The sequence below is a fragment of the Macrosteles quadrilineatus genome, unplaced genomic scaffold (genome assembly GCF_028750875.1).
Source record: "Macrosteles quadrilineatus isolate MER2022 unplaced genomic scaffold, UCM_ALF_1.0 Scaffold_2__2_contigs__length_208266976, whole genome shotgun sequence".
In the NCBI taxonomy this organism is placed as follows: Eukaryota; Metazoa; Arthropoda; class Insecta; order Hemiptera; family Cicadellidae; genus Macrosteles; species Macrosteles quadrilineatus.
The window spans coordinates 33,391,327-33,416,751 of record NW_026542595.1 but is presented as its reverse complement, the minus strand read 5'-3'; positions in this window follow the sequence as shown (position 1 = coordinate 33,416,751).

Below are 25,425 nucleotides of genomic sequence, written 5' to 3'. Positions count from 1 at the left end.
TAGGCAATTGGTAGTAGATCTTGGTTTTCATTTTCTTGCAATAAAACACCTCCTGCTGCTATCTGCGATGCATCCGTTTGTAAAACAAATGGTTTTGAAAAATCAGCTAACTGCAAAATTGGGGGATTTGAAATTTTCTCCCTCAACGTATCAAAGGCGATTTTACACTTTTGGGACCAAATGAATTTATTTCCTTTCTGTTTCAAACTGTGTAAGGGTGCACATATATCGGCATAGTTAGGGATATATTTAGCCCAATAAGAACACATGCCTGTAAATTGCCTCACTTGTCTTACATTTTTGGGTTCGGGAAACTTTTGAATGGCAGTTGTACGTTCTGGGTCGATTCTTACAGTGTTGTCTTTAATTAAGTGTCCTAAGAAGCTGATTTCCCGACAAAAAAATTTTGCTTTGTCAACGTTTACTGTTTGTGTTTGGCAAGTCTGTCAATGACCTCCTTAACGTGTGACATATGCAGAGACTTGTTAGTGCTGTAAACAACTATGTCGTCACAGAAATTCACCATGTATTTAAACTTTATATCCTGAAAAACTTTATCCAAGTAGCTTGACAGAACGGAGCTTCCAATCTGGAGTCCAAAACAAACACGTTTCATGCGATATTTCCCAAAAATTGTAGAAAATGATGTGATGTCTCTAGAATTTTCTGCTAAAGGACATTGAAGGAAAGCCTTATTTAGGTCGATTACTGTAAAGTAACTAGCCCCTTGTAGATGATGATACATATTTTGGAGGTCACCAATTGGATGGTTCATTTTTACTAATTTCTTATTCAACTCTGAATAGTTGACTACCAATCTATCTTTTGCTGTTAAAAATGCTGGGCTGCTATATTCGCTAGTGGATGGTTCTATTATACCTTGGGCTAACCAATCGTCTACTATAGCTTTCATTTTGTTCAAAGTGGGCGGACTTAGAAAATAAGGGCGAATACATATAGGTTTATCATCAGTAAGCTTTAGTTCTACTTGTAGGTCAAGTGCCTCACCAATCTTATCAGTAAATACATTGGGATAAGATTTTACTAGTTCTTCTATTTCTGTGGTCATCTCTGGAGTTCCGATATGAATATTATTTATTGCTAATTTCTGCCAATTTTCATCTCCACATAACTTTATTTTGTCTGAAGGTGCGAATTTAAAATAACAGCTGTTGTCATTTAAATCGATAATTAGGCCTTTGTTACGAATGAATGAAGCTCCCACTATCATATGATAATAGTTTTGTTTTATCACCAAAAATTTTTCATACCAGGAATACTTGCTTATCTTGATTTTTATCTTACATTCATTTATGATGTCCAATGGTTCTTCATTTGCAGCTAACATTATATCAGTCCATTTCTTAGTTCCTCTAATTTTATTTACTGCGTTTAGTTTGTCATAAAGCTCTTTACTTATAAAGTTTCTACTGGCTCCAGTATCGAGTAGAGATTTTACATGTATATTCCCAGTTAATTTTATTTGCATGCATGGTAAAGAATGTATTGTTTTACCTTTGGTTTTAGTTATGCTAGGTTTCTTTAACTTGTTGTGCCCTTTAACTAGTTGTCTTAATTCATTTTTGAATGCAAAACTATGATTTGTATTTTCATTAACATTTTGTTTTCTGGGAGGATAAGATACGTGAAGTTCGGTTCTTACACCTCCCAAGTTTATGAGTTTTTTGGTTTTCTGAAGCACTGTCTTGCTGTATGACCTGGTCTAGCACAGTTATAACAAACCCTGTCTCGTGGATATGAGGTCCCACTTGACGTTCGTCCATACCCATGATTTCCCTGATTTTCAATTGACATATTATGCATATGTCCTGATGATGTATTTGACGTTGTAGGAAACATATTGTGTCTGACATAATCATTAAAATTAACATTGTTTAGGTTTATGCACAGTTGGTCTAAGTCTCTGAAGGTTATCGGATTTTTTTCAAACACTAATTTATTTCTGATTTCTGGGTGGATGCCATTTTTGATGAAACAAACCAATTCTTCTTCAGTGAGATTTCCCTTCAATACTTGATGATTTGTCTTGACCTCATTTATGTAGATTGACAACGGTTCGTTTGTTTTTTGCGGTCTAAAGATAAGTTCTTGTTTCAGTTTCTCTTTCAGTGTTATTGGTATGAAGGTATTAATGATATCTGTGTGTAGTCGGTCTATTGATTGATTTGTGTTCTTGTGTTCTAATATTTTATTCGTGAGCGGTTGAGAAGTATATGTAGGTAAGATTTCAAACAGTTGGTGTGAAGTAAGATTGGTCTCGATGGTGATGGTTATTAGGTTTCTTAAAAAGTCCAGCAGAGGATAGATTTCTAGTCCATTACAGATCCTGAATTTTTGGAGATAATTTTCTAACGGATTCTTAATTTTTCCGAATACATTAACATTTTCAATCTCTTGAGAGGGGCCTGCTCGTGGTTGTATTTGTGGACCAAGGCGATTGTCTAATGGAATTTCTATAGGTTTGAAATCTTGAATGACTCCCAGTGTCTCTGTGTTATGTTGGGTAGGGGTAGAAGATGTTTGTCTACCATGAACAACATGCTTATTTATCTCTGAGTCGATTTCCTCTTCGTCCAAAATAGATGTGTTTAACCTTTCTTCAAATTCCGCCAACTCCTCCTGAGGGATGTCATTAAGGATAGCTTCAAATTGCGACGTGGATTTTTGCAATTTATCCACATATTCAGTAAGTCTAGTTGTAAAGGATTCTTCTAGTTTACACAGTTTCATATGTGAAATTCTTAAGGCTAAATGGGCTAGCTTAGCTTTGATTTTGGCTACTAATAAGTTGCTATTAGCTTCCTTGCACTGACCTAATAGTTCCTCTACACTATATAATTTGTTTTCTATCGTGTCAAATTCATCTTTAAGTATAATTTTCCCTTTCAAATTAATGACATTTGTTGGAACGTCTTGACATAACCTTAATTGCCTCCTTAAACTCTGAACATCATTGTTGATAATATCTTGTCCTCTTGATAAGAGCTCATATGTTAGCTCTTCTTTGATAAGGTAATTCAAGTTAAATTTAGACATGTTTATGAAATATATATCTTGCTATAGATTCATGCTCATTTAGTAATTAGGCTGTAACGTAATAATTCACTCTAGGCTAGTAAAAATTAGGCTTGGTTAAAACTTTAAAAGTAGGCTATAGTGATTTCCTGTTTTTTTGTTATATTTTGTTGTTCTGTACAGCAGAGTTGCGCATATATTTATACTCGTAAGGTCCAATAAAAGTATAAATGTAATGATTTATACTACAGAACTATATAACTTCAATAGGATTCAGCCTAAGTTAAAAAGAAGCCATTTCATTTTCATGTACAACACTGACATTTTATTAACAAAATAAATGTAATCATAACAAATATATACTTTTCCTTTAGTTAAATTATACCTCTGTATCTCAGCCCTAAATACCTAATTATTTAATTGAAACAGTCTTACTTTATGATGGCCTTCCGTAGAGCTCTATTTTAATACAGGAACTCGTCTGTAAAAAAAATATACAAATGCATAAATATTACTAATATAACTATTCTAAATATAAATTTCAATTACCATTTTCTTTCGTACAATGTGCTCTTTGCAAGTTAACATACTTATAACCTAATTTAACATATTTTAGAATTTGAGGTTAACTAAAAGTGAATATTATTTCCCCATATCCATGTTCAATAGTATTTTTAAAACAAATTTTAATTTTAGATTTAACTTTCCTAGATTATAATGGATAATAATATTTTGTACTTACAATGTCTACGAGATTTGCCTGCCATGAGATACAGAATTATGAATGAAATCAAACTTTGTGAGGGAAATGAAAAAAGAAACAATGTTACCACTATAAACAATTTAAAATAAATCAATTATGCTTCTTACATACTATAACTAAATTTGCTGGATCTTTTTTTTTAACAAACAGTACAAAAATCAGTATATAATAAATGGATGATAATAAATGGATAGCATAATTATTGCATTTAATGGTTTATACTTTATAGTTTTGCAGATATTATTATCTAGTGACAACTGCCTCTAGTTGCAACTATAAGTACTGAGTAGGTGGAGCAGACTTGACAAGACAACAACTAAAGAAACTTGTTACTCGTGTCAAACAATGGGCTGCCCCATTTGCTTCAACATTTTACTTGTGCAACATACATTCTACAAATAAAGCCAATCAGAAGGACGTCAAATATCCCTACCCTATTCTAAGGTGTCTACTGCAGTTACGGTACTATGCAGTTATTTGGCTTCCTTTCTAGACAATTACTTTGTATATGATTTTTTCTATGTTATACATCAATTGTTTCTTGAAATTTACCTTATGCTATAACACGTAATTACGGTTTACACCACATAAAATTTTATTTGAGATAGACCTACATTCATGCAACCTATGTATAGTCAGTGAGTCCCATACGATTCATCCCACCCACCACCACTGACTATTAAGTATGCAGATTGGTACGTCTACATGGAGCCTAACCACTCAGAGGGTCGATAGCTCGGCATTGCGTTGTTACATTGTATATATGAGGCAGACCTACATTCATGCAACCTCAGTGAGTCCCATACGATTCATCCCACCCACCGCCACTGACTATTAAGTATGCAGATTGGTACGTCTACATGGTGCCTAACCACTCAGAGGGTCGATAGCTCGGCATTGCGTTGTTACATTGTATATATGAGGCAGACCTACATTCATGCAACCTCAGTGAGTCCCATACGATTCATCCCACCCACCGCCACTGACTATTAAGTATGCAGATTGGTACGTCTACATGGAGCCTAACCACTCAGAGGGTCGATAGCTCGGCATTGCGTTGTTACATTGTATATATGAGATAGACCTACATTCATGCAACCTCAGTGAGTCCCATACGATTCATCCCACCCACCGCCACTGACTATTAAGTATGCAGATTGGTACGTCTACATGGAGCCTAACCACTCAGAGGGTCGATAGCTCGGCATTGCGTTGTTACATTGTATATATGAGGCAGACCTACATTCATGCAACCTATGTATAGTCAGTGAGTCCCATACGATTCATCCCACCCGCCGCCACTGACTATTCTGACTATTAAGTATGCAGATTGGTACGTCTACATGGAGCCTAACCACTCAGAGGGTCGATAGCTCGGCATTGCGTTGTTACATTGTATATATGAGGCAGACCTACATTCATGCATCCTATGTATAGTCAGTGAGACCCATACGATTCATCCCACCCGCCGCCACTGACTATTAAGTATGCAGATTGGTACGTCTACATGGAGCCTAACCACTCAGAGGGTCGATAGCTCGGTATTGCGTTGTTAAATCGTATGGGAGGCAATATTGCAATAATGCGTTACTAGTCCAATACTGATGATACACGAATTCAACAATGAGTTGATCAAGGACGCAATAAATTCTTATTGATACACTTTACGCGTTTTGGAGATGGTATCTCCGAGATTCAATTTTATTTCCAATCTTGTAACATAGGGCACACTTTGTGAAGCTCTAGGGGATATGGTCTAGTAAGTACAATATAAATGTATGATTTTAGAGTTGATTGTTACGTAAGTGAAAATACGTGGCAATTGTTATAATATTTTTTTTAGTAATACAATTTAGACATGCATATATTAACATCTATAATGTTATCAAATGGTATTTTGAAGATACTTCGAGAACATTTTAGATAATTAAAACATTGTCAACATTGATGTAGTACAAGTATTTTAATAAGATGTTATAGGTCTCGCCACCCTAAGTTGAGGCAGCCCAAACTGACCGGGAGGGTTATTACCGGCTGGTCCCACACGACCCTTTATAATCTGATTAGCGAAACTTCCGTGAACGCACTAGTTCAATAATTATCATCACAAATTTAAAATCTGATGTATAAATGTAGTCATTTACATTAAATAACTTTGATTTAACAAACATTTCCATTTTCGTCCCATCAAAAACGGACAATGTTTACGGTTTTTGAGCTATAAACAAAAAACCAAGTAGTGTTTTTGTTTATAGCTCACAAACCGTAAGTAAACATTGTCCGTTTTTGATGGGACGAAAACGGAAATGTGTATTAAATCAAAGTCATTAATGTAAATGACTAAATTTATACATCCGATTTAAAATTTGTTAATGATAATTATTGAACTAGAGCGTTCACGGAAGTTTCGCTAATCAGATTATAAAGGGTCGTGTGGGACCAGCCGGTAACGACCCTCCCGGTCAGTTTGGGCTGCCTCAACTTAGGGTGGCGAGACCTATAGAACACCACCATAACATATTTATTTCCGCTCTAAAGCGTCTTCTATATCCACAATTGATAATTTTATGTTTAAAACGAGGAAAATATTTGCCGTTGCTACTGAATTTAACAAATGTCTTTCCTTAATGGCAGTAACTATGGTAATTAACACTAGAGGAAGCCAATTGACGATATTGTTTCTATATCACTGTCAAAGAGTGATTCATGCAGCTTATACGAGTGCATTACATTAGTGCACGTACCTTCATGCTGGATTTGTGTAATAGGTATCTTTCATTTACAACGGTCCCACAAACAAAATGTACCTGATTCCTAACCTGTCTCTGTACTAGTTTAATAATCTTCAAAATAATCAATATTCGCACACACTCTAGACATTGGGCAGTTTTATTTGCAAAGTGTAAGTTGATATCGAGTTTGTTAGGTAAAATTATGCACAAGTATTTTAGAAACATTCTATTTTTTTTCCTATTGACGCAAGTTAATTACAACTAGGGCTAGTTAAACAATAAATTAGTTACAGTGGCAATTCAATCTCGAGAGGGAATTACCCGTGTTTGGTAACCAGAGATACATTCGCTACAATTGGCAGCTTGTCGGTCCAGCAGCCGCAAGCGAGGACAGACTTAACAGTGTTGGAGTGGCTTCAAACCAATCTAGATACACTGGCTTTGTTGGCGATAACTCACATTATACGGGGTTTGCTGACACATTTTTACTGTGAATGAGATGTTAAAGAAATAGAAGTTGTCTAGTTTTCACAGAAAATGCATTGGTATTTGTTTGTCAATGAGATTAATTATAGGCCTATAAATAAATTATGAGCAAAAGATCAACCTTAACCAGCTACACCAACAAATAATTTAGTATAATGAAGTGTTGTTGTACGTTTTATGGTTACGAAGAAAATTATGAAAAACTAGATTTTAAAACATTTGCTTCTTTATTGATTATTTTTATTTAATCAATTAAGTTATCAAGCTACTCACAATTCACTAAAACATCTACATATATCACCATCTTTGTAGCAGCAAACCTTAGTAACTATTAAAACCAATTTCATTTAAAATGAAATAAAACTTAATGGGTTTAGAGAATCGTTCAGTGAAAACCCATTAGGCAAAACTAAATGTTCTTAGTCTGCACATTTTCTGAGGGATTTAATACAAGTGAAGTTTTTCCAAACTCAATAATTATGGGTATGATTTCTTTTCTCAAATTTTACATAGCTTTATATAGCCAATATCAGCACACTCCAACTCAACTGGCCAAGCAGCACACGTCATAAATTATTCAGTAAAATTACTCTATTTTCAGTAATTTTATGCTAAAACATGATTAAATGACACAAGAAGTTTTGGTTGATTGTTAACACGGTGTTACATTGTTTATTGTTTGTAGTAAAACTACGGACTCCACATACGAGAGGAACATAAATGTTTAGAATCTTCTAATCCTTGTTGTAAAGTTATAGGTTTTCATTTTAAACACTTCACTCATTAATTAGTTCCAAACATATTATTGCCATAAAATAAAAGTCATGGAATGTTCTGAAACATGAACATGAATCATAAAACATAAGGCACGAAACACCTATACTTGTATTATAGATATCCAAAGTATTTTTAAAATGTCGTAAAACGTAACTTTCAAGTGCTTGAAATCAAATCAACCTGATGGACCATGATCCATTAGTAATAGAACATTCAAAGCCACAATTGTAAACTCTAGAAGCTGTCTCTGAGGCATTGTTGCTGACACAAATTGACCTGGAGAACACATTCCTGGATGAACTTTGTCTCTTCTGACTGTATACCTCGTTTAAACTGATTCGTCATGATGAAATGTTAAAACTATAGTAGTTTTTTCAACCCAGAAATTCGTTCTTCCCACCCTGTTAACAAATTAAAAAATAAATGGTATTATTGAACTTACAATAATATGTTATTATTGTAATACAGTATGTCATTGCTATTAAATTTTATTTCAGAATTCACTAACCTATACTGTTAGGAAAATTTTAGAAACCGAATTTTTTAGTTATGAGGAATTCAAATGGATGCATCGATAAACATTTTCATACCGCCAACCCATGGGAAGACATAGGTTTCAACCATAGACTACTAGGATGAGGAATATGAATATTTTTAAATAACCTATTACTATGGTATGAAACCTATATGAATCTAGATGATCGAATTCATCGCTGATATCCTACTAATACTATACAAACCACACAGGGACATTTTGATATAGAGTTAAGGTACACCAACAGTATTCATACTATTTTCCAATATGTACTTTGAGGAACAGTTTAATGTTTTCTGTTTGGGAAATCCAACTCATGTGTGTTGATTTTAGATGGAACTAAGTTAACCGTGAAATAACTCTACCTCATCTCCGGGTACTCAGCTGGTATTTGATGCTTCATCCTCTTTGAATACAATCCATGTATTAATTCAAAGAGTTCTCATTGTAACATTATTTTATTTTTATTTCTTGCAAAGCATTATAAATGAGAATTATTTTTGTATACTTAAAAGAGTTTAAATGTATAGTAAAAAATTATTCAGCATTGCAATTTAAATTCTAATACACCTTAAACATAATTTTGCATAAACCCTTAAAGAGAAATTTAAGAAACGGAAGAAAGAAGGAAAGGTGGGCTTGGGCTTGTGCGAATGTACGTCACAACCGTAAATCATGTTAAACCAACGCAAAGTCACCGTGGCATTATGGATACCTCGTGCCGTGGCAAGTGACAAGATTGCATTTACCAGGCAATGTACAAACGGGGAGAAAACTCAGGATATTTGTCTAACGGCAATGCAGAGACTTCACTAGCACTACGACTGTGACGTAATAGACTTAACCCTCTGGATATCCAGTTTTTGTTCTATTCAAATTGGTTGGTAAAAACTAAACGTCGTCACGGAATTGTTGATACTTTACTGGGGATCAACCTCCAAAATCCTGTAAAGGTAACTCATATTGTACACAGTTGTTTAAATAATAAAAAATACCGGCACCATAACGATTTAGGTACCGTACAGTACAATGGGAAGAGGAAACACAAAGTTAAAATTTATTGGTTTACTTGTTTTAAATATCTGAGTAATTGGCCAAATAAGATTGTTATAGTGACATAAGAACTATACGATCAGATGGGGAATGCCATCTAAAATTTTATAACTCCATAAGGTGCATTTTGTAAAAGCCGAATTTTTTTTATATAGAAGAATAAAAGACAATCGATTTTGGGCTGTATTTTCTATTTTAGATCTATAAATAGACCCACTCCCCGTTGCCACTCCCCCAGACAAACTTGTGCCTACATATTATATAGTGTATTATTGCAATTTGAGCCTAGCAGTAATCTGTTTTCCAACAACTTAATGCCTTGGTAATCTTTTATCATATATTGCAGGGAAGGTCCGCAGCCCCCCCCCCCCGCTGTACTCAGAGCACAGGGCTTACGGCTGAACTCAGCTTACGACTGTGGGCTGAGTTAATATGCCGTAAGGAAGGTGACTTCACCATGACAACTTTACAGAGCGTTGGAAGATTTGTATTACTTCTTACATAAAATTGTTGGTATAAAAGAGTACCAACACATTAATTAACAATCTGAATGTGTTTAGGTGTGCTAATACTAAATTATGAAAGCTAATACTGTACTACTAAGCAAAAGCTGCATGTTTAATTGTGTATATCAACATCTTCTTTAATTGGTGTACAAGTTTAAAGATAACAATTATTGAGAAAAGCTTCGGCCTTGTAAAAGGAACGTAACCTAATCTCTAATCTCGTTAACAATTAAAGGCTTTCTTTGTAAAATAAAATTTGTAACAAACCCGTGTAAACAGCTGACATAACCATTATTGACGTGAGTGTGAGTTACTGCCTAGGCCGGTCGTCTACCTGGGCCTGATCTCCTGATACTGGCAGTCCTGAAAACTGAGCTTGACTGACAGCGACAGCAGCTCATCATCGATATATAACTACTACTGGATTGCGCGCTGTCCATAAGAGCTGTGTAGAGAAATTCGGTCGCGTACAGGTGTGAGTGGCGGGACGTATCGCGGTGTTGCAGGCGCCCGGTAGGGGCAAAACAGCAACTCGCGCCGCCGCCCACTACTATTCCCGCCAACGAACTATCCCGCCAAAAAAATATTCCGCCACTAGCAACCCCGCCAAATCTATAATAGTTGTTTTTAGTTGTTAATAGTTGTTTTTAACAATTCGAGGTCATGTACGAAGTAGCAAAAGTAAACCATCTGTGAATGAATCATCCTGCTAGTTATTAAGTGGACATATAGCACTTTCACGTGGTAGTTTGGTTAGCAATGTATGAATTAATGAAATATGAAATAATGATTTATTCCACCATAATTACATTACATACAAATGAAATAAAAACTTGGGATTACGTTGCCACAGCATCCAGTTAATGTGACAACGTTCAATAAAAATTAACAATATAAAGTACATTCTATAAACTTTCAGTCCAGTCCACACATGAAAAACACCTTGCCGCTCTCTGCGGCTTCTTGATGACAGTTGTTAAATTAAACAAAATGAAATAACAATATTATTACAATAATAGATATTTACAATAAAAATATATTAAAAAAAGAATCCTATATAAGCAGTATAAAATCATGTAAATCAACAATTTAAAACAAGATATGCAGATTTGATAATTACAATACAAAACGTTAAATTTGCAAAGATTTAGAAAAACAAAATTCTTTATGTTACAACACTATTTAAAAAATCTATATTTGGCGTCTCAATTAACCACTTTATTATTTGAATAGAAAATGGCTTTAAATTTGCATTGCTTTTGATATCGTGAGGTAATTGGTTGAAATATTTTGGCCCACTGTACTGATAAGACTGTCTAAATATTGATTTGTTTACTTTGGGAAATCTAAATAATCTTTGACTGTTGCTTCTTGTGTTGTATGAAAGATTGTTTGTTCCATTATTCCCACTTCGAATATAAAAAAGTCTTAATACTGTACTTTATAAAAGAACAGGTGTTGAATTGGAAGTATTTTTAAATGGACAAATAATGGATAGGAGCTATCTCTCTTCTGAGACGGAAGGTCAAAATTCTTCAACCGCGGCTAATAGAAGAGATGCTAGGATAAAATCCATGCGTGAAATGATTGTAGTGTTTAAGAAATAATTTAAAGCACTTGATAGGTTAATAGAGTTTTTAGAGGAAAAGTTTTCAGGATTTCCGTTAGATTTAACTGCCCATTCTATGAAAAATAGTAACACCAGTAAATTCAGGACCGTGTATTCAGAAAAAATGAAAGAATTTGCACTCACTGTCTATTTTTACAGTCCTAAGGCACACAAATACAGAGACAAAGGCAATTGTTAGTTGCGATATTGATGACTGTGAAGAAAACCATGTAATTGACTTTCAAAGAGTGGTATCTGCGGAAACTGGATCATACTACAAGAATTATGTATTATATTATAAGTCTGGTTAGAAAAATATTAGGTACAGTAACATGTGAAGAATGTGTTAGTCTTTTGACAGCTGACGAATGCAATTTAAGTAGCTACACCCATATGTTAACGTCGACTTTGGAGAGGACACGCACGAAATTAAGCTGATAAAGTTAATCGGAAATTTGTTTTTTTTATAATTTGCTACAGTCATGCTAAAGAGCAAACCAGCACTGTCAAAAGTTGGTATTCGTCAAAAGCTAACAAAATTAGTACTTTTTAATAATGCGTGAAATGTAGGCTACTCTGTGTGGTACTGTATTCAAATAAATGGTTTTTATACAACTGTACTGTATTTTTATTGTTTAATTTATCAACCTTTTTATAAAACCCATAACCCAAACCATCCAAGCAATTTTTAAATACAAATGCCTATTATGTTATCGCCCAACTTTATAACAATGTAAATACGCGTTGTACTGTATAGCAATTAATTGATTACTATCTTATATACTTTCGGTTTTTAATATAACTATATAGTGAGTCAAAATATCCCCCGATGAACATTTTTCGTGAATCAATAGTTTAAAATAGGGTAAACAAATGCTATCACAGCGTCAGTGCGATGTAAAACCCAAGCACCGTGCGGGTTTCTTGCCCCTTTCTTGCCCCTACCCGACGCCTTCAAGTGCGAAACGCAACCACTGATTTCGGCTCGGGCTAGCGAGCTCAGCCAGCAATCCAGTAGTAGTTATATATCGATGCAGCTCATATGTGTGTGGCTTATCACATAAACAAACAATGTACAGTATTATGCATGTATAGCGATCACACTAAAATAATACCTCAACAACACGACTGCGGCTAGTGTGTGCTTTGAGGAGCTCTCATCAGTGTTGATAATTACAAAATACTCGGAATTTTCATAACGAAGAATGAATATTTCGATACATTGTTAGGCTAAGAGGAATTTAGTAGGTTACATGCTAGTTAATCGTTGAACGTAATGCATCGAATATCCGAACCAATAAAATCGATAGTGGCCATAATGCAATAGGAAGACGATACTGAACGATCGGTTGTATCAGGGGGCCAGGAACAGTAGGTACTCTGGGATCGGTCGATGATGGCACGCACACATACACGCACACGCGCGTGTAACGAGTAAACCTACGCACACACACACTCACTGCACATCAACGACCTGTCAGCTGATGTCAATCAATTAGTGGTCCAGACAGTTCAGCTTGGAATAATCCACCTCTTTTTACTGCGTTTCATTTTCAATTCAAATTCAATTTTGCGTTTTATACAATTCAAATGCGTTAAAATGTTTTAAAAACTGCTTGTGCGATGAGGGGGGGTAACTAAAAAGCAAAATTTCCTTTAGGGCTTCGCCCTCCCATAGAATTTGATTCATTTCGGGAGACCACATTCAAAGATTCAGTTATGACTACCAACTTTCTCATAATGGTTTAAATGTGAAAAAATGATCCTACAGTATAGTTGAATGTTTACCTACAGTCACAATGCAAACACGAGACGAAGCAATGTATACACATGGGTTTTTAATAGCCTAGTCTTTTATACCTTTAACCTATGAAGTGAGTAAATAATTCTGTGTGTTGTAGATCTGTAATAAATACATTTAATTTATTGCAAATTAATTAGTAGTTTACTCACTTAATAACAGCCTTAAACACACATTATCTATTATGTTTTTGTCTCGGAAACAGGGTTTGAACTTTATCAAAATGCGCAATTAGAACATTACAAATGATTATTTTTACAACAGACTTTTTTGTTAATCATTTTTTACGTTAAGTTTTCTCGTATTTTATAAATGATTTGTTGTAAAGTGTGCATTGTTTTTATGTAATATTATTCAGTATTACAATAGCTTAATACTAATCCACCAATTGTAATAACACGATGCTATGATAAGGCGATGACATGTCTGCCTGTATTACCAGATTGCCAAGTCCACAGAATGATAGTGCTGCGTAAAAGTGGTCAATTTTACTTAATTGTTTATTGGATATAAGGAGCTGCTGTCTGAAACATTATTTAAAGAACAGAATATTGGGTTTTCAAATTTCAAAGAATAAATTGAAAATAATATTCAGTTTCTCTAGTTATTACATTTTTTTTATTATTCCTACTAGGTTTGAAATAATTCTTAGAACTCTGATAAACTGAGAAAGGTTCTCATATCGACTTTATAATGGAATTTGTTTTGAAGTGATGCTACTGAAACGCAATTCTTATCATGAAATGTTTTTATCATTACACAAGTACATTTTTTTTTATTTAAAATAAATCGTTCAATATTAAAATCATTGTTATGACAAGCACTCTTCAGTCTTCAATCTAAACCATATTATAGAAGATCACTAAGGTTTGATAAAAAGGGTTTGTTGGCATATTTTTCCACTAACGTCCCTCAAGTGGAATCAACAATTACATACTGAATGATGGGGTAGGATTACGTAATGAAAACACAGCTTTAGGAAATTGTTTTTGAATGTTTTTAAACCTAAAAAATTAAAAGAAATTGGCCTACTAAATTAATCTGTAAACACTTATTTTATTTCACACATATACTATGGTTACTATAGTTTACAGAGATAGTAACTGTGGATGGTTAGCAGATATAGCTCGACCACGTCTGTAGTTTACGATTCTGCAGTGTTATCAACACTCTACACACGTCTTCGATACTAAAATAGTACTTGTGGTATTTCATTATAAGGAATTATAAAGCTCTTATCGTTTCACAGGGTCTAGTAATCGTGGATGGTTAGTTGTACATAGCTCGAGTTTACGATTCCGAAGTGTTATCAACATTTTACACACGTCTTCGATACTAAAATAGTTCTTGTGGTATTTCATTATAAGGAATTATAAAGCTCTTATCGTTTCACAGGGTCTAGTAATCGTGGATGGTTGGTAGAGATAGCTCGACCACGTCACTAGTTTACGATTCTGAAGTGTTATCAACATTCTACTAACGACTTCGATACTAAAATAGTTCTTGTGGTATTTCTTTATAAGGAATTATAAAGCTCTTATCGTTTCACAGGGTCTAGTAATCGTGGGTGGTTGGTAGAGATAGCTCGACCACGTCACTAGTTTACGATTCCGAAGTGTTATCAACATTTTACACACGTCTTCGATACTAAAATAGTTCTTGTGGTATTTCTTTATAAGGAATTATAAAGCTCTTATCGTTTCACAGGGTCTAGTAATCGTGGATGGTTGGTAGAGATAGCTCGACCACGTCACTAGTTTACGATTCTGAAGTGTTATCAACATTCTACTAACGTCTTCGATACTAAAATAGTTCTTGTGGTATTTCTTTATAAGGAATTATAAAGCTCTTATCGTTTCACAGGGTCTAGTAATCGTGGATGGTTGGTAGAGATAGCTCGACCACGTCACTAGTTTACGATTCTGAAGTGTTATCAACATTCTACTAACGTCTTCGATACTAAAATAGTTCTTGTGGTATTTCTTTATAAGGAATTATAAAGCTCTTATCGTTTCACAGGGTCTAGTAATCGTGGATGGTTGGTAGAGATAGCTCGACCACGTCACTAGTTTACGATTCTGAAGTGTTATCAACATTCTACTAACGTCTTCGATACTAAAATAGTTCTTGTGGTATTTCTTTATAAGGAATTATAAAGCTCTTATCGTTTCACAGGGTCTAGTAATCGTGGATGGTTAGTTGTACATAGCTCGAGTTTACGATTCCGAAGTGTTATCAACATTTTACACACGTATTCAATACTAAAATAGTACTTGTGGTATTTCTGCATAAGGAATTATAAACCCCTTATCCTTTGACAAGATCACTAGACCCTAAATTCGTACTAGTTTACGATTCTGAAGTGCTATCAACATTTTACTCACGTCTTCGATACTAAAATAGAATAACCTTACACTAGAATAACATTATTGATACTACATATGATAGTTGAAGTTTAAACATATACCCATCCACTCTCGAATAAGCCTATAAAACATTCAGTTACAATATTTGTTATATTATTTAATAGTTGAGTTAAGCCAAAGTAAGGCAGCGGGTTTATAAAAAATTAATCGACCAATTAGGACTCTGTTGATTAAAAACTAATACATACAACATCTTTGAGTTTTTCACTGCTATTATGCAGTTATTGACTCAAGACTTTGAATTTGTACTTTAAACAGTTTCCTCTTGTACAACATAAACAGTAACAGTAAACTAGATATTTCTTGATGATATATTTTCCTTTTATGCAACACTGACCAAAACTCCTTCAACAGGAACCTTGTCTTAGATTGTTTACATGGATGGTAACGTTAGTCTATATTGTATTTATAAAACCTGAAGTAAAGTGCTTCTGTTTAATTTTCATTAGAATATCAGCCCCTCTTCATTTAATTGCGGTTGCGTTAAAGTAAGAAAACATAAAATTACACTCATTAATTAAACCTCGTGTTTCATAACTTCTGGGACTAATAAAGTCAGCACGAGAAGAAAAATCTCATGATTTATTAGGTCTATAATTACGTTCAGAAATTAATTATGATGAAAACATTCCTTGTGTAAGGAGAATACTTTAATACCATTTTTATTAAGAAGTGGGTTGGAATGAAGAAATTGAATGAAATGAACAAAATTAAAGAAGATAATTCACAATAAATTTTATTCATTAATTGAGCGGAGCGAGCGAAGCTCTTATACGTCGACTTTTATGCATTTCGTAATACGCAAACTCCTCCTAGACGGCTGAATCAATCGTTTTCAAATTTTGCATGGTGATAAAGACCATACCGGTGAGTGCTAACATCTATATGGCGTTAAAAAAGTCTCTCAGGATTCCGCCCCACTGGGGCTCAAAGTTTCAATGTATTTCTTATGGAAGCAGTATTTGACACATAAACAAAGTCATATGATCAGCTGTTGACTTTTGAATGCAGTAGATAAAGAAATAGCTGATAGCAATGATTCACAGGTATTAGAACAGAAACGGCATGGATCATAAATATAATTAAATGACGACACTAGCTTGAGGTCCGTGACGTAGGAAGTGGTAAAGGAAGTAGTAAAGGTGAGCTGTCTAAAGTGTGGAAACTGTTTATGACGATTAGATTTAGGTATCAGCATTCCTAAAATGATATGGGAAGGGAGGAAAACGGGTCCGCGACGTAGGAAGTGGTGAAGGAAGTAGTCAAGGCGAGCTGTCCGGAGTGTGGGTACTGTTTATGACGATTACATTAAGGTATCTGCATTCCTAAAATTCTATGGGAAGGGAGGATAACGGGTCCGCGACGTAGGAATTGGTGAAGGAAGTAGTCAAGGCGAGCTGTCCGGAGTGTGGAAAAAGTTTATGACAATTAGATTAAGGTATCTGCATTCCTAAAATGATATGGGAAGGGAGGAAAACGGGTCCGCGACGTAGGAAGTGGTGAAGGAAGAAGTCAAGGCCATCAAGGCGAGCTGTCCGGAGTGTGGGTACTGTTTATGACGATTACATTAAGGTATCTGCATTCCTAAAACTCTATGGGAAGGGAGGAAACGGGTCTGCGACGTAGGAATTGGCAAAGGAAGTAGTCAAGGCGAGCTGTCCGGAGTGTGGAAAAAGTTTATGACAATTAGATTAAGGTATCTGCATTCCTAAAATGATATGGGAAGGGAGGAAAACGGGTCCGCGACGTAGGAAGTGGTGAAGGAAGTAGTCAAGGCGAGCTGTCCGGAGTGTGGAAACTGTTTATGACGATTAGATTTAGGTATCCACAAAATTCTATGGTATGTGAGGAAAACGGGTCCGCGACGTAGGAAGTGGTGAAGGAAATAGTCAAGGTGAGCTGTCCGGAGAGTGGAAACTGTTTATGACAATTAGATTAAGGTATCTGCAATCCTGAAATGCTATGGAAAGGGAGGGAAACAGGTCCGTGACGTAGGAAGTGGTGAAGGAAGTAGTAAGGCGAGATGTCCGGAGTGTGGGAACTGTTTATGACGATTAGATTAAGGTATCTGCAATCCTAAAATGCTATGGGAAGAGAGAGAAACAGGTCCATGACGTAGGAAGTGGTGAAGGAAGTAGTCAAGGCGAGCTGTCCGGAGTGTGGGTACTGTTTATGACGATTACATTAAGGTATCTGCATTCCTAAAATTCTATGGGAAGGGAGGAAAACGGGTCTGTGACGTAGGAATTGGTGAAGGAAGTAGTCAAGGCGAGCTGTCCGGAGTGTGGAAAAAGTTTATGACAATTAGATTAAGGTATTTGCATTCCTAAAATAATATGGGAAGGGAGGAAAACGGGTCCGCGTCGTAGAAAGTGGTGAAGGAAGTAGTAAGACGAAATGTCCGGAGTGTAGGAACTATTTATGACGATTAGATTAAGGTATCTGCAATCCTAAAATGCTATGGGAAGATAGAGAAACAGGTCCGCGACGTAAGAAGAGGTGAAGAAAGTAGTCTGGTGAGCAGTGTGGAGTGTGGGAACTGGAAACCGTTTTTAGCAGTTGGATTTATGTATTTGCAATGCGGAAATGCTATGAGAAGGGATGGAAGCATTCCCACGACATAGAAAATGGCGAAAGAAGTCGTAAAGGAGTAGCAGTACGGAGTGTGGGCAATGTTTGTGACAGTTAGATTAACGTAGGTATCTAAAATACTAAAATGCTATGGAAAGTGATGAAAACAGGTTCACGATTTAGGACGTGGCTCAGGAAGTAGTAAAGTATGAGCATAGTGTGAGAACCGTCTGTAGCAGTTATATTAATTTATCTTCAATCCTAAAATGCTATGAGAAGGGAAGGAAACAGGCCCCACGACGTAGGAAGTGGTGAAGGCAGTAGTAAGTGCACTGGCAGTGCAGAGTGGGGGAACCGTTTGGGCAGTTAGATAAATGTACCTAATACTTGAATGCTATGAGAAGGGAAGGAAACAGGTCTATGACTTAGGAAATGGTGAAGGAAGTAGTAAGGCTTGCAGTGCAGAGTGTGGGAACTGTCTTTGGCAATTACATTAATGTATCTGCAATCCTAAAATGCCATGGGAAGAGAGGGAAACAGGTCCACGACGTAGGGGTGGTGAAGGAAGTATCTGTAGTAAAGGTGAACAGTGTTTAGTGTGGGAATGGATTAATGTATCTGCAATGCTAAAATACGATAGGAAGAGACTGTAGACTGTATGATAAAATGATTACGAAGCACGAATCGATACATATTTCGATACATGCAACCATTTACAACTGAGTTGACAACAGCTGATTTTTACTCCATAGAGGCTAAAAAAGATGTTTACTCTATAGACGCTAAAAAAAAAATTTTTTCCCCCTAAAGATTAAAAATGCTATTTTAGACCCGCAATGCACGCATTAAAAACGACTGTTTTTACTGCTGTATGACAAAAACAATATAATGTGAACCCTTGATGACTCCGCTCAATTTTGTGGATGCCTCTGCGAACGCCACCTAGTACACTGTTCTTGTTGGTTGCATAGGTAAAAATCATTGTGATTTTATTTAATACCAAGTTAATATCGAGGTTTGAATACTTGATTAAAATAGAACTTAATTCTTCTTTTACGTTGTTCACTATAGATGACATTATAGTAGTATTTATAACGTTTTAAAATATTTAAGGCAATCTCGTTATCAAAATTCCCGTATCTAACATTGTAGCTTATCTAGTAGGAACAATATTTATTTATTTAGGTTTTCAGCATAAAAATTAATAAATTATACACACATTACAAATTTGAAACTGACGCTATACTCTTGAGTTCACAGATATTATAGATTTATTTCATTGGATTTATGTTATTGTATGACAAACAATAACAAAAGAAAAGTTGTATAACAACTGTTTGAAATATTGCATTTGTTTTAAACATTGATTTAAATATATGTATTCCTGGGTGTAGGTATGACGAACAATAAGTTTACACATGGTAGGAGATTTAATAGGTTTTACATGTTTTTCAATATTCCAAACTAAGTTTAGCGTAAACATATACAAATATTTTTGACGCGTAAACATATTATTCACTAATATTTTGTTACTATTTTGTTATCTTATTATTTTGGTTTCTTCAAATATTAAGAAGCAAAAATAAATTATATGAGAAATGTTATCATTGTAATATACCGGGGCTTGTAGTACAAAGAAGGGATTTAAGGATCAGGAGGAATAAAATCCTCGGTTATCATATGTTTATTTTATACTGGTATATGGAGAACAACTTAAAAAGATGATGACAATTCTCTAAATTTAGAGTTATAGACATGAAGGTAAACGATGCTTTATAAAATGTGTTAGTTTTAGAAACTTGGCTGAAGTTATCTGTTTTAAAATACATCCTTCAACAAAAGTAAAACAGTATAGGTCTGATTAGACTAATATGGAATGATTAAATATCGAGTAACATTGTATTTTAAGGAGGTTTTTACTTTACTTAAAGTTACAACAAATTTCGTTTTGTACGTGCATATAATCAATGTCTAGAATTTATTTTGAGACAAGACGTCACCTATTTGAAGTATTATACCAAAACAATTACTGGAGTTAAGTCAGTGGAAAGATACTCTTATATTTGGGACGGATGTATAGAGCAGAAGCAATGCGGGGTCTTCTTATTGGAATTCTCTCCAAGATGGAGTTTAATGATGCATTGCTCGTGACGGCAGCGCGCCTACGGCATACCTTCCGACGCTCCCCACACAGCGTATATCGTGCTGTGGCTCTTCGGAACATTAATTAAATAAATGTTAACCCCCCCCCCCTCCCATGCCTATTAAAATAAAGTGAGACAGTTAAATATTTTCTATTTTAATCGAGTCCCTTAAATATAAGGAGTAATGAGACTCTCTGTACTTATCTACGTAACGCACGTCGACTCTTATGCATTTTGTCATACGCTAACTCCTCCTAGACGGCAGAAGCAATAGCTTTGCATAGCAATAAATACCAAATCTGTGAATGCCAACAGGCCAATATGGCGTTAAAAAGTTCTCCCAGGAATCCGCCCCACTGGGTCTGAACGTTTCAATGTAATCCATGGAAGCATTATTTAACACTAAACAAAGGCATGAGATCAGCTGTTGATTTAAATCCAGCACAACAAGAAATAGTTGATAAAATTATTGTAACTATATATCAGAACAGGAATAGTTTGGATTATAAACATAAGCAAATGACGTCATGATACCAATAACATTAATGTGTGGACGTTTTTTGGTAGTTCCATTTCAATGATCGTTCAAAAGTGTTTGATGTCATGCGTGTTTAAAATAAATACAGTTGCGGATCAATATTCGTGCTGTTAATCATCTTGTTAATTATTATTTTAGTGCATGAATAGTTCTTGATTCAATTGAAACATTATTTATTATTTATCACCGACAGTACAAGTAGGTTATTAGGGCCTACGTGTATTTGTAGCATATTTTCATTAGTTTTATCTTGCAAACCAACCATATTTAATGCTGTAGAAGACAGTCTAAAGTTATTTGATTTGCCGTACGATTTATATTCCTGTATGAAACGATACAATTTAACACCAATGTCCAAGACTTACTTACATAAGAGCATATTTGATTTTTAAATGTTTTTTTATATAAGCATAGGCTATATTAGTGATGAGTTAGTTTGATGAAAATTATATGTTCATAGCCTGCTAATAACGTAAGATTTAAATCGAAAGAATCACTTGTTTTTATGTGTAATAATTGACGTGGGATTTCAAATCGTACGGGACGACATAAATTAATGTAAGCTATCTATCTTCTATCTTCGTGATGTTCCAATCCAGAGAGCTGAAACCCTACTGGACTGAGGCTGTTTTAGGACTTAGTCCTCTTCAGCCAGGGAAAGGATATGTATTTCGGTTTAGGGCTACTTTTCTACATAGTCAAATAATCGTCTCTTGATTTAAACTATGTTTTTTAAATGTGGTACATGCGTATTTGATAAAAATTTAATTGCATTTTTAACACGTCGCCTACCACGTTCCTATGCATTTAATTAGTTAATTTCTGAGGGTGTCAGATATAAGGAAATGATACAAGTATCGTGTTATAAGCTTACCATCGCACATATTTACGCACATATGGTAACTTGGATGCAGTTACCAGTAACCAAAATGGAAGAAGCCGGAAAATTCTTTTTCGAATTCTACGTTATTGCTATTTAGAGCCGAGCCGTATCACTCTGCTGGAGAAAAAGTTGATACTAACTAAACTAAATCTTGTTCATATTTTTGATATTTATTCATTTTTATCTTATAAAAATAATGTAAAAATGTATTTGCCTAGATTTCCCAAACAACCTGTGTTAATATTAGTAAAACCATATTGTCTCAACATATATATAATTTATAATCAAAATTTATTCATTGGCTTATGAAAATTATTATTCCAAACAATTCCTACAATCAAAATACAGCGCATTTGGGTTCAAGATTATCAATAAAATTCAACACATGTTTTTAATTATGTGAACCCCATGAAATGAAGAAGAGAGGATTGACAACAATGAACAGTGCAGTTAAGGTTTCCATGAAGAAGAGATCAGCAATAAATATTTAACTTAATTGTGATAAATTAAATTGTAAAGCAATTCAAACTATAAACTACAGTGAATTAAAGATAGAAGAATTAGGCCTACATTATCCTGAAGAAAAATTATTTAAAAAAGATTTGGTGAGAAAATTCCATTTAATATTAATTAAGACCAAAGACTCCTCTAGCATCTATTTGGATTAGACCTAATTTAATTCCATTTAATTAAAATCAAAATCCTTTCTATTTGTTGTTTCCAATAGATTATTTTAATTTATAACTTACTCATTGAATTTGAAATTAGGCCTAAAAGAAATCTTTTGATTCACAGTCTAGACACAAATCCCCACTCCCTGAAGAGCTTTGTAGCCTTAGTTTTAATCATATATGTATCATTAAACATTGTATTTTAAAACATATGTCCCTCATCATTTCTAGGCCCTACTATTAGTTAAGATCAGAATAAAATGACAATAGCATAATTATATTTTTACTGCGGACATGTAGACGCGCGTTGGTCATGCACCGAGTCTCGACCGAAAACGCTCATTTAAAAAATGTAAGTTTACCAGCCATATACAACACTGATTCAAGGTCTTTTTCCCGGTTATCAAAACTCAAGAACAATTCAATACACAAAGAATCTCTATTTTCATTCATGGGTACCCTACAAATTATTTCACTTGCGATTAATTAAATCCGTTATGTAAGAAAAAACGTTTTTAATCTTACTTGGTTTGGATTTGCTTTCAAAACGTGATCGGAATTGGTTGCGGTATTTGTAAACAACATTCAATGTAAACATATCAGTGACATCTAGAAGAAATAATCTTGATTCGAACAGCTGTTCGTTATTTCATAGATGAATATATGATAAACATTGGGAGAAAACTTAAAAAAATCGCACAAAATTGGGTTTTTAAACGTCCGTCATTTGATTTACAAAGTAGTGACGCCATATTTTAATGGCTAAAGACAATCCTTCCAATCCAGTGAATACATTAAAATGATTAGGGACTTGATAGGTACTCTCGTTTTTCAGGAGAAGGCCGCGTAAAATGGCTTTTGGGCCGTGACAGACAGGAAGACAGACAGAAATTTAGATGAGACTTGTTTCGGTTTCTTTAATGTATAAAAAGGGAAAATAACCTAAAAGTTTACGATTCTGAGCAATGTACAGACAAAACTCTAATTTTATTTATATAGATTGATGACTAATGTGTTTTGACTCCCTTCACTGGAAACAATATGTTACTATTTTAATCACTCCAGTCGTGATTAAATCTACACAAATATTGTCTCAATTTAAAACTTTGGGTAAAAATTATAATGAAGCTTGATGGTGAGGGTCATTGACAAAGTAAAATAACGACCTGATAACTTCGCTTAATTTTTTTGGACGCCTCAGCGAACACCACCTAGTATTTCTAAAGGTTGAAATGTTTGGTAAAAGCAATCGTGCAGTTAATAGATTTATGGCACATCTGTCAAAATAGAGTAATTGTACTGTACTGTTAAAAAATAAAAAATAAAATCTTCATGCTTAATGTTCATGTAATTAATAGTAAAATAATAATCACGTTTAGCTTAACGATCAGGTTTTAGTTGTAATTTTCATTTTACTGTAGTATCTTCTCCAATAATTTACAAACTATATTTGTTAGAACATTAATTAAAGCTTAACTTTTTAAAAACGCCACAATAATGGTTTAATTAAGTCACACCATTCATTTGACGTCACGTTGTTTGGCCATTCATTTGAATAATTCCTTAAACAGAACCCGTCAAAGGGATCCAGGAATTGTTCATTAGAGGCGCACGTGGAACTAGAATGTATGTATTAGTGTAGGCTTTGATAGAATCATGCGGCTATAACACACAAAGGCTTATCATAACTGCCACATTGTCCAGCAAGCTTTGCTTTGAAATATTAGGACAATGTCTTTGTGAGGAAAGATTAAACTTTGATAAACCTGAAGCTTAGAACTCACCAATTTCTCATAACTCAAATGTTTATCCCTAATGAAAATATTTAATTAAAATATGTTTTACCATCGGTTATTTCCAGATTTTGAAAAACAATATTAAGTCCATGGTCAAACTGGTCACTTTTTAACAAATTAGAAGACAGTAAAATTATGGTTGAAAAAGGAAAACATCTCATATTAAATCTTGAACTGAATTAAAAAAAGAAAATAAAGTGTGATAGACAAAGTTTATATTTCCCTCACCTGCTTCAGAGAGTTGCGGTTCCGCAAATGACAACATATTTCACACTTTCAAAGACGATTTGTCTATCGGATATAAATCTCTCGATACTTCAAACTTGGTTCCGAGTTCGTCTCTAATGCATCACCTTACACAAGTATTCAAGTTTGGATTTAAGTCAAAATTAAAATTGCCATAATAATATGGAACACTTTCAAGGTAAAAATCCAGTATTTAAGTTTCAACAGTTAACAGTAGCTTTGCATATCTATTATTCATATAAGTTAAAATATTTACCAATTTATAAGTATGACAGATACAGTGTACACTTATAAATGCTCATCATTTAACCAAAAGAGAACAAAATACATTCTGTCTTAACTGTGGAAAAAGATGCATGAACTGAATTACCTTATTTTATTACATATTATGACAAAAGCTGTATGGTTTTGGACATTTCCCCTTCGAAATATCCAATTGATGATATTATGAGTAGAAGCACAAATGTATCGGCTATTGAGATTTGTGTATTTTATGGACATGTAAGTAGCACGACGGCAGAATGCATGTACATATAGTGTATAACGTAGATAGCTAATTATTGGGTAGAATCGTAAGTAAATTAGTACCCAGGTGTAGTGCTAAGAAAGGTCGTTGTTGATCGTTCAAAACTGGACCCAGTTGTTCCTAGTTATTGAACATATAATAAATGGTGCTGGCTATAGAAATAGCTGGTCTTATACATTAACCAAGCATAACAAGGCATATAATTTAACAAATGAAAATAACATTAACATCTATAATATTAAAACGAAACAGTGTTTTTTTATTTCACGATTCTGAATCAACCACTCGACGGATTTTCATGATTTTTGTGTTGCAAGAAAGATAAT